The 10,132-nt window shown below is 55.5% G+C and overlaps 1 protein-coding gene across 3 annotated transcripts in view; it reads left to right on the top strand.

The window, feature by feature from the left end:
* The window catches only part of WSCD2 (WSC domain containing 2), a 113,841-nt gene that overhangs the window by 2,505 nt on the left and 101,204 nt on the right, over nt 1-10,132 (top strand). Inside the window, exon 1 of one of the 3 annotated variants that reach the window (XM_034672370.1) lies at nt 153-2,561. The exons of 1 other annotated variant lie outside the window; for it this stretch is intronic. The gene's annotated coding sequence lies outside the window, so the exon portion shown is untranslated. Of the gene's footprint in view, nt 1-152; nt 2,562-10,132 lie in introns of those variants that run through there. One more of the 3 variants, XM_034672369.1, reaches the window with a different exon arrangement.

Raw genomic sequence — 10,132 nt, forward strand, 5'->3', positions numbered from 1 at the left:
TCGTGTTTCACTCACGGTACCAAAGCACCTTGATTCCTGTTCCACCTTCCATAAGGCCGTCGTGACTTCAAGGGCTTTCCACTCACACTTTGTTTCTTGGTTCTAAGGGCTGGATCCTCCCCAGGCCCCTACACCCAATGTGGAATCGGCAGCCCGCCCGGGCGCCAGGCTCGCGGGAGCCCGGCTTCCACTTCGCGCCGTCGCCCGCCTCCCCGGCTCGCCGGCTGGCGTCGCCACCGCCTCCTCGTCCCCGGCCGCCGCTGCTGCAATCCAGGACGCACACTCTTGCACTTTGCGGGGCGGCGCGCAGGGTGCCCCCTGCACCAGCCCCGGAGAGCTGGCCCCCGGGCCCGGCCGGAGCAGCCTTGGTGGCGAGAAAGGAAATCCGGACTGGGCTTCGCTGGATGCCACTGCAGCCTGGCAGCTGGGAAGGCGCCCACCGAGCGGGCGCGCCGAGCGGGACGCGCGAGTCGCCGAGGGAGACCCTGGTGCCTGCCGGGCTCCGTTGGCAGAGTTTGCAAGTGGCCGAGACCCCTCAGGTGAGGGCCGAGGTGCCCGGGCGGGGTGGAAGGGCTCCAACGGGGAGCGGGGCGGCTGAGCTGCCGACAAACGATTCCTGCCCCCAATCGGGGCTTCCAGGTCCAGCCGCTTCCCCGCAGGCTGGGGGCTCAGCGCCCGGAGCCAGGTGAGGAAGGGACCCGGAGTGGTGACAGCCCAGCGCCGGGTAAATGACAAACTTTCTCTCCTCTGGCAGAGGGTGGGACATTCCGGCTCATCCAGTCGTCCTTCCTGCGGGCATCCCGCTGGGTCCCCAAAGGCAGGCGCTCAGAGGCTTCTGAGGCTGAGCTGGGCCAGGGGGAGGAAGGTGGGCCCCTTTCATTTAATTCACGCGTTCCCCCTTACTGGGCCGGTTCAGAGTCGGGGGGAGAAGGAGCCCGTCATATTTTCAAGTTGGGCTGTAGGAGGTGTTTGTTGGCCTGATACTCCTATGCATGCGGTTTCCTGACATCTGGAGATGCTTCCAGGGCTGCCCAGGGGATGGGCTTTGTGCGGAGTGCTTTGCAGCCTGGCTTATGTCCATTCCCGTGGGGGTGTGTGTGTGTGTGTGTGTGTGTCAGGAGGGGGAGAGAGAACTGGAGGGGGGGGCACTCAGACCGCCTCTATCCAAGCTCTTTCTGCAGCCCCAAGTGGCATCGCAGGAGCCTGCTCCCCTCCTTGGCAGAGACGGGGATCACTTCCCATTACCTGCGGCTCCTGAGATGAGCGAAGCGTTGGGGGGAAGTTACCTGGGCCGCTTAATGAGACCATTCAGAGCCTGGGGAGGGACCAGCTTCGTGCGGAAAAGGGGCTGGAATGGACAGCTGGGTAGAGCTCTTGGTGTCGTCATCTACAGCTCGCTCGCTCTCTCTGGGTAGTTCCCACACACTCCAGGTCCCTAGAGGCTCTGCAGAGCCCAGCACACAGTGCCTGAGTTGGGCCAGATTCTCTACCCTCCTAATGAAAAGCATGCTCCAGAGAGACCACCTGGTCTCTGAGGATCGTTTCGGAGCCACTGCTGTGGTCCCAGCCTCCTAGATGGCATCGTGCCTTCTCATGGGGGATACAGCCTAGGGTTGGGGGCATCTCGATGGACTGGTTGGTCAGTAAGGCAGGCAGTGGAAATGCCTCTGACCGTGACTTGGAAGTTGGAAATAGTCGGCGGGTCCTGCTGGGGCTGGGCACCTGCCTGTGTGCTTCTGGGACGGTTCTTGAGGTATGAGGTAGGAGGTCTCAGGACAGTCTGCCCTTGCTTAGGATTCTGACCTGGGGCCGTGCTAGGACCTGCTTCCCTAGACTGCTGAGACCTGAGGTCAGAGGCTGGCGCTTGATGTCCTGGGGAAACCTCATCTCTGGGCCAGAAGACTGAGCTTCAAGATTGCTCTCCCTGTGCTGTGTGACTTTGGGCAGATCCCTAAACCTCTCTGGGCTCCAGTTGCTCCTTCTGCAAAATGAAGAGATCTCCTGTGTCTTCAGAGGTCCCAGTTCAGATACTCTTCAGCCCTGAGCGATCGTCACAGATGAGATTTTCAAAATCCTGTAATATAGCGTTTAAGAGGCGTGGGACTCCCATGCATCTGAGTTGGACCAGTCATTTCACCCTCCAAACCTCAGTGGGCCTCTGTAAGATGGGGAGTTCACAGCTCCTGTTAGGAAGAGTGTTGGGGGTGGGGACTGAGGTGGTGCTTGGAAAGTGCTTACTGTAGAGCCTGGAGAAGACTGGGGCTCCCCAGACACAGGCATGCAGGAGCAGGGCTGTCTGTTTTCGGAGCTTGCATGTGAGCATGCGGGAGCTGTTTTCCCCAGGGGGGCTCTCCCGGGCCCACCTGAGCACCAGGTGATCCTGGCTGGGGGGCAGGGCCCTTGTTCTCGCCAATCTGCTGACACCTGCAGTCCCCACCCCCCCCTTGCTGGTTCCTCAATAAAAGCTCTGCTGGGCCAGCAGCTCCCAGAGAGGAGCTCAGGGTGGTCAGGGAGGCTGGATGCACCCAGCTGCTGCGTCGCCATGACAACAGAAGGTGGAGGTAAGCTGTCTCCATGGCTTCAACTTTGCAGCTGTGTAGGGACCCAGGGCCGAGAAGTTCAGTGTGTCCCGGTGTCAGGCCCCCAGGCTGCTGAGGCTGTTGGAACAGGCAGAGCTGCTGTTCCTGTAGGGAACAGCAGTGCTAGGGAAAGTGCTGTATGTGCACACACACGTGCCCGTGTGTGTGTGTGTGTGTGTGTGTGTGGGGGAAGCGAGAAGGGTTGCCCAGATTGTTATTTCTTTGAGTAGTTCTGAGGCTGGGGACCTCTGTGTGCTTCCCCAAACCAGGGTTCCCCCGGGTCCGTGCTGAACCCGCTGGTGGGGAAGGCCGACCTTATCTTGGTAGAGGCGGCAGGAGTTACCGGGTCCTGGGGCAGAAGCCGTGCGGCCGGGTGCTGGCTCGCTCTGCGGGCCTGACTTCTAGCACTCAGAAGATGAGCGGTTTGCTCTGTTGATGGAGTAGGATGTGGGCGTGTGCAAGGGCACGTGTGTAAATGAGCGCATTCTCGCACCGGTCCGTGCACGTGTGTGTTCGTAGGAGTCTGACTTCCGTAAAAACCTTAACACCCCGCGTGTGCGCACACAGGTGAAGAGTGCCGATTAGGCGTGCACTGGTGAGACCGGGTTTCTGAGTGTGTGCGCGCGTGTCTGCGAGGGCACGTGTGCCTGCGCGAGTCAGAGCAAGTGTGGGTATGTCGCACGCCGCGAGTGTTCAGCGGTTGGTGTACGTGAGTTGGATGTGTGTGTGTGACTGGGGGGCCCCCCTGTGTCTGGGGGGCTCTGCCCGGCACAACCTGTGTTCGAGAGGCTGGGCAGGCCTGTCCAGCGACTGCGGTAGCGGCTGTGTGTGCCTTCCGCGCGGGTCTGTGGGCGTGGGTGAGCGCCTGCACGCGTGTGCAACGCTGTGAGCGTGCACTTGTGGTATGTGCTTCCAGCTTACGTGTTTTTCGGTGCACCTTTGTGTCTCTGTGCCCCTGTGTGCATAGCACGGCCCAGCTGCTGTCTCTGCGTCTGCGTGTGTACCTGTTTGTTGGCTCTGCGAGTGTTGCTGTGTGTTCCTGGGGTGTGAACCCATGTGTGTGGCGGGGTGAACTTCCTGTGCATCTCTGTGTAGGCACCTGTGTCTCTGTGTGCGCCTGGGTGAAGCATTGTGCACTTGATTGGCTCTCTTTGTGCGTGTTTCTGAGTATCGGTATCCGGTGTGTCGGTTGCCATGCACATTGGAGTGTGTCTCCGTGTGCGTGTGTCTCTGTGTGGGGGTTGCAGTGTAACTTTTGTGCATGTCTCCTGGGTGTGAGTTTTTGAGTGTGTGTGTGGGTGTCTACAGTATGTTCACCCACCTGTGGGGCGGTGTGACTTCTGTGTGTGTGTGTGTGTGTGTGTATTTCTGAGTGCGTCCATCTCTGCGGGTGTATCTGAGTGTCCACAGACGTGTAAGAGCATGGTGGGGGGATGGAGGCTGAGAGCTTCCCAACAGAAAACATCTCTGAACCTTTAAAACCACTCTTGGCCCCGCTCCTCGGGTCAGGACCGCGTTCACGCTGTGCCCTCACCGAGTGTGGACTCGGTGATCTGTGCCGCCCGAGCAGGTCGTGGGGATGTTGCATGAGCACTTCTCCAAGTGCCTTTGCTCTGAAGCCCGGGGACCCCCTGCCCCCGGCTCCCTCGGCCCCCACAGCACCTCACGCCTCTCGCCAGAAGCCTGCACTCAGGACCGTTGCTGAACAAGCTCACAGATGTTAAGAGCGCAGGTATAATTTTAGGCAGAAGGTCTGAAAATAGGCAACCTAGGACGCCTGAACATCTTGACAGCAGTGCCTCTAATTAGGAGCAACTTGTTTTCCTTAAATAAACAAATCAAGTGAGGAAAGAAATTGCCCGAGATTAATGGCTCCCCGGAGCAGGTCCAGATGTTGGGAAGATGGGGACGGGGTCCCCGAGGACTGCAAGCGTTAGCACTCGGGGTTGTTCTAGATTTTGGCCAAATGCTGATGAGGCTGAGGGGCCAAGGAGGAACCTGGTGAGGAAGCCAGGGCCGGTGTGGGCCCCCTTTCCAAGGTGTGGCTGGTGTTGGGCTATGGGGGTGGAGGCATCCCTGGCCTCCATTCCTCCCTCCTCCCTGCGTCCCCTCAGCCTGGCCCCAGAATGAACATGTGTCCAACCACCCTGAGCCCGAACCTCAATAAAGAGCCTCACTCAGCCAGGCCCCTGCTGGCTGCAAACAGGTGAGCGACAGAAATGTTCCTTATTGTATGTTCCCGAGGTTCTCTGGTCGTTTGTTACGCACCGTTGTGCTTCTAGCTAGCCGATGCAGTTACCAGAAGTGTGTGTTTCCTCCCGTTTGGCCCGGGGGCTCGTTCAGAGCTGCATAATGAACACCTGTACTTCTCAGCATGGATGTCGCCCGGCCCTACTTTGCTTGCTGTTCATCCCAACATCAGCAGTGATGATGATGATAACGTGTCAGTGTTTTTGGAGGGCTTGCCAGACTCCACGCCTTATGCCCTCGGAGGTAGTAGTTTCTGTTGCTGCCTTCCGTTGTAATCTGTCACCCTCAGAGCGGTGAGCTGGCTGGTCCCATCGCACAGCCCAGAAGAGGCATTTTGGGTTGGCACTCAGTGCCCGTCTTCAGCGGGCACCCAGTGCACTCCGTGCGGGAGTCACCCAATGTCAGAGACCATGTTTTCAACTGTGATGTCCTATTGCCTCCCCAATGCCGTGGGCATGTTTTGACAGAACTGACGGTGTAGCATGTATTTGGCATTTTCTGCTTACCTCGCCTGGAGGACTGAATCATGTCCTAGAAGTGGGAAGTGTTTGTCTAGATCGAGGGTTGATTCGTTCATTCATTCATTCGTGGACATACTCGTTCAATAGCAGTGATTCCTGATGATGGGTATTTGCTCAGAACTTTCTAGTTCTCACACTGTGTGCGNACTGTGTGCAGGGGGCTGAAGGTACCTGTGTGAGAGACCCCTGTTCTGTCCTCAGGAGCTTACGGTTTAGAGAGGATGAAGGAGGCATATTAGACCGGGATCCAGTCCAGTCTTGACCCCTTTCCAGGAGCAGCTTCAATNGAGCGGCTTCAACCCTACCGTCCTGGATGTTGGACGATCATAGGAGGTCATGTTGACCAAGCTCTTCACACGGTGCCTGGCACGCAGGAAGCCACAGGAAACAGGAGCCCCTTCTTCCTCCTCCTCTTTCTCCCCCTCCTTCCGGAGGAGACAGTGGAATGTCCTAGCCAGAGCAAAGCCGAGATGGGAGAAAGCAGGGCTCACGGGATCCCAGATAAGGTGCTAACCGTCCTGTTTTGTCTGACACTGTGAGGTTTTTGAGGACGCAGGGTTTAGTGCGAAGACCAGGGAAGTCCCACGCAAACCAGGAAAAGTTAATTACCTTAGTCCCAGAGGAGGTGTTGGACCCCACTTGGAATGGTTTAGAATAGGGCTTGGTAAACTGTGGCCTGCAGGCCGAGTCCCGTCCACTGCCCGCTTTTATAAATAAAGTTTTATTGGGACACAGGCAAAACCAGTCATGTATGCGTTGTCTAGGACTGCTTTCCCGTTGTAATTGCAGAGTTCAGTGGTTGCGACAGGGTCCGTATGGCCTGCTCAGCCTACAATATTTACTATCAGATCCTTTACAGAAAAAAATTGCTGACCTCTGAGCTAAAAAGCCCAGCCAGGGTCCTGGGCATTGGCCAAGAGTGATGAGGCGAGACGTTCGCACACTTGGCCGAATCACCGTGGCTCAGGCGATGCGTGAGGCTTGCTTGCCTCGAGGGGGTCAGGAAGAGGGTAGCACCTCCAGAGACCTTGTGACTTTGTGAGCTGGGAGAATCCTGAGATGGGGGCATATAGACCCAGGGAAGGGAAGAGACACCCCAAGGCCATTCAGCTAGTGGGAAGCAGGTGGCTGTGGTCTTAATACCTGGAAATCTGGGAGGGCAGCTGTGTGCCCCTCTCAGCCCCAACTCCAGCAAATGGATCCTGGAGTCCCAGGCCGCAGGAGGGCCTGACCCAGCATACTTCTCATGTCTAGGCCTTCAAGTTTCTAGCTCAGTTCCCAGATATTGTTAAGGTTGGCTGATTCCTTTAAATGCTCCGTGTGGACCTATGAGTACAGGGGGAAGAGAAGAGCCTCTTGGATGGGAAGTAAAGGATCTGGGTCCCCATCTGCCACCCATTGACTTTGTGGCCTTGAGCAAGTCTCTTTCCCTCCCCCACTAATGATGACCAGCGTGGGTCTGTGGGCGAGGCTACATGCTGGGTGGGCCTGGGTGACTGCGGATAGCCAGGGAGCCCCCCTCCGTGACAGCGAACTGCAGATACCGCACGTGGGTCTGGGGCTTTAGGGGTGTGTGCGCTGGGCTCTGGCTTTGCAGACCCAGTCCCTGAACCTCCAGGAAGCTGGAGCCACCCGACATGTGCCGTGATGAACCGCGTAGAAGTATCTGGAGATGGCAGAGCGCCCGTGTTTCTCCTTCTCTCGGACTGTCCCCAGAGTGAGCCCCACTGCGCCAAGAAAGATGGCCCCGAGGTCTCCCGCACGAAGTGTCCATTGACAAGCCACTGGCCTGGGTTCTTTGCAGTTTGAATGCCTACCTGGCCCACAAGGAGAAAATCCAGAATTCTAGAGCATTCAGACTTGCTTTCGTTTCCATAAAGCTCTTAAATCTATCACCGTAATAACTGCAGGCCCTTTGTCCTGGAAACTCAACTATATATAAATCCGAACAAGCAAGTCGTCCCATTTAATTGCTACACCGTCCACAACAGAAAAGAACCAACATTTCTCACTCCAAGCCTGTTCACTCTCAGTTTGCACACCATTCTGATAAGCTCAGTGACCCGACTTCCCCAGGCTTGTAGCCCTTAGCGGGAGCAAATCAAACATGTGTGGGATGGTAGAGAAAGCAGAGTGACCGCAGCCAGGAGCAACAGCTGACAGCCTGAAACAAGGCTACAGAAGAAGAGAGTCTCAAAATAAGCACGAGGGCTGCCTGGCTGGCTCAGTTGGTGGAACGTGGCAACTCTTGACCTTGGGGTCATAAGTTGGAGCCCCACGTTGGGGGTAGAGATTACTTCAAATAAAAATAAGATCTTTAAGCGTGAAGACAAAAGAATCACAGCCCAGGGAGGAATTTAGCCCAGGGGGGCACATGCGCCCCTCATCCCTATAGCATCTTCTTATCTCAGTATTCGAGAAGCGTGTGACCAATTACGAAACGTGTAATGCAGCGNTTGACCTTGGGGTCATAAGTTGGAGCCCCACGTTGGGGGTAGAGATTACTTCAAATAAAAATAAGATCTTTAAGCATGAAGACAAAAGAATCACAGCCCAGGGAGGAATTTAGCCCTGGGGAGCACATGCACCCCTCATCCCTATAGCATCTTCTTATCTCAGTATTCGAGAACCGTGTGACCAATTACAGAACCGTGTAATGCAGCATGAGTGCTGCAGAACAGCAGCGATGTCCCCTCGTGTGATGGAGCGAAGAGCTAGTGAACCCCATTCAGTAGGCGGGGTGAAGGGTCAAGAATAATTCACCTGGGTCGCTCAGTCGTTAGGTGTCTGCCTTTGGCTCGGGTCGTGGTTCCAGTGTTCTGGGATCGAGCCCCTGCGTCCATCCCACTCCCTGCTCGGTGGGAAGCCTGCTTCTCCCTCTCTCCCACTCCCCCTGCTTGTGTTCCCTCTCTAGCTGTCTGTCTGTCAGNTAGCTGTCTCTCTGTCAAATGAATAAATAAAATCTTTAAAAAAAGGGATAATTAACTGGATAAAATATTTCGATCCCCATGGTTAAACTGATAACATGTCTGTGTCTGATGCCTCAGGTGTCTGAAAATCCGCTTATGTGGAACTCTGCTTCTCACGGTGTTGAGTAAGTGACCTTTTACTGCCCCTAGAAGAGTATCTGGCACATGGCAGGCACTCAGGAAATAAACATCTTTCGCAATCAGGCAAATCTGGGTTCAGAGGCCAGCCATTGCACAGCAGCCAGTGGTCCCATCTCTGGCCTCAGTGTTCTTGGCTGTAAAATGGGGACACCTGCAGATGAGCTAACGCTGCTGCTGAAAACCAAAGCCCCTCCGTCTGTGCTTGGCGTCTGGCTTGTGACGTTTGCCTTCCGCCTTGTGTCTCATTGGAGAGCCGGGCACCTGCAGAAGAAGGCTGGTGGGAGCACTGAGATGCGGGGTTCTGGCTTCCGGGGGCTAGCGTGCAGGCGGGCCCACCAGGCAGGGCGCTGGGACGCACTTGCGTGATGAGCCAGCCTCGTAGATGCCGCGGCCGTACAATAGCATCTTTATACCTGCCCCGTAGCCTGCCTGGCTCCGTCCGCTTCAGGAGGGGGGACCAAGATCTTGGTCTGCACAGGGCTACGGGCTTGTGTTCTGATCGCAGCTCTGTCACCCACAAGCTGAGTGATCCTTGGCAAGTTGTTTGAGCTCACTGTGCCTCCATTTCCCCATCTGTAACTCGGGCGCAGCGATGCTTGCTGTGATGGGGTGTCAACGGGGATTCAGTGAGATAATGCCCAGTGTGTGAGTGAGTGCACAATGATGGTCATCTCAGCCAGAAGACAAGTCATTTTCTCGAATGGGCATGACTAAGATTCCTTCTAGCATTAAAGTATCCATGGGCCTCTGTTCAGGACCAGTGGGGAGATGAGTTTGCCAATTTCTGCGTCTACCTCCAACCAGCCGGGGCGTCTCCGGAAAGTTTTCTCTTTGAACTTGAGCTTTCTCTTCCATTCAGAAGCGTACTTGGGTGTCTGTTCATTAATCCAACGCTCCTTTATGGGGTGCCTGCTTCATTCGAACCTCCAGGTTCTGTGCTCAGCCCTGGAACGTGACTTCAGTGAACAAGCCATCCAACCAAAAGGAAGAAAGAAAGAAAACAAGAACACCTAGAGAGGCACAGTCTCGAAGAGCAGAGCTGGGATTTGAACCCTAGAGCCCCACTCTGTTCTCTGCATGGCATGGTCTCGTGCCTAGGGTGCCGCGCACACCAGAAGGCGAACGTGCAATCTTGAGACAAGCTGGGAGAGTAAGGGCTGGGGCTTTGGATGCAGTAAAGGAAGTCCAGGTGTCGAGAGAACCCATGGCATGCTGATGCCATACCTGCCCATCCATCGAGGTTCACCCATTTCTTTGCACAGCGAATTTATATTGAGAAGTTACTGTGTGCAAGCCCTGTTAGGACCATGGAGAACAAAACAAGATGCTTTCCTGCATATAATTACAACTCAAAGTAACTGCCAGGAGGGGAAGTGTCTGACCCTGGGAGGGTACAAGTTAGGGCATTTGAAAGGAAGCCTGCCTCAAAACAGAGAAAAGTGAGCTGGTATCTGAAGGGTGAGCAGGATTAACCAGGTGAAGAATGGGAAGAGAGAGGAAACAGCATGTGCAAAGGCCCTGGGGTGAGAAGGAGAGTGGCATGGACTAAGGACGTGGACACTAAGGTTTCCGGGGGGGGGGAAGGAGCTGGTACACAAAAAAAAAAAAAAAAAAAAAAAAAAAAAAAAAAAAAAAAAAAAAAAAAAAAAAAAAAAAAAAAAAAAAAAAAAAA

This window comes from Ailuropoda melanoleuca, chromosome 12 (assembly GCF_002007445.2).
Source record: "Ailuropoda melanoleuca isolate Jingjing chromosome 12, ASM200744v2, whole genome shotgun sequence".
NCBI lineage: Eukaryota > Metazoa > Chordata > Mammalia > Carnivora > Ursidae > Ailuropoda > Ailuropoda melanoleuca.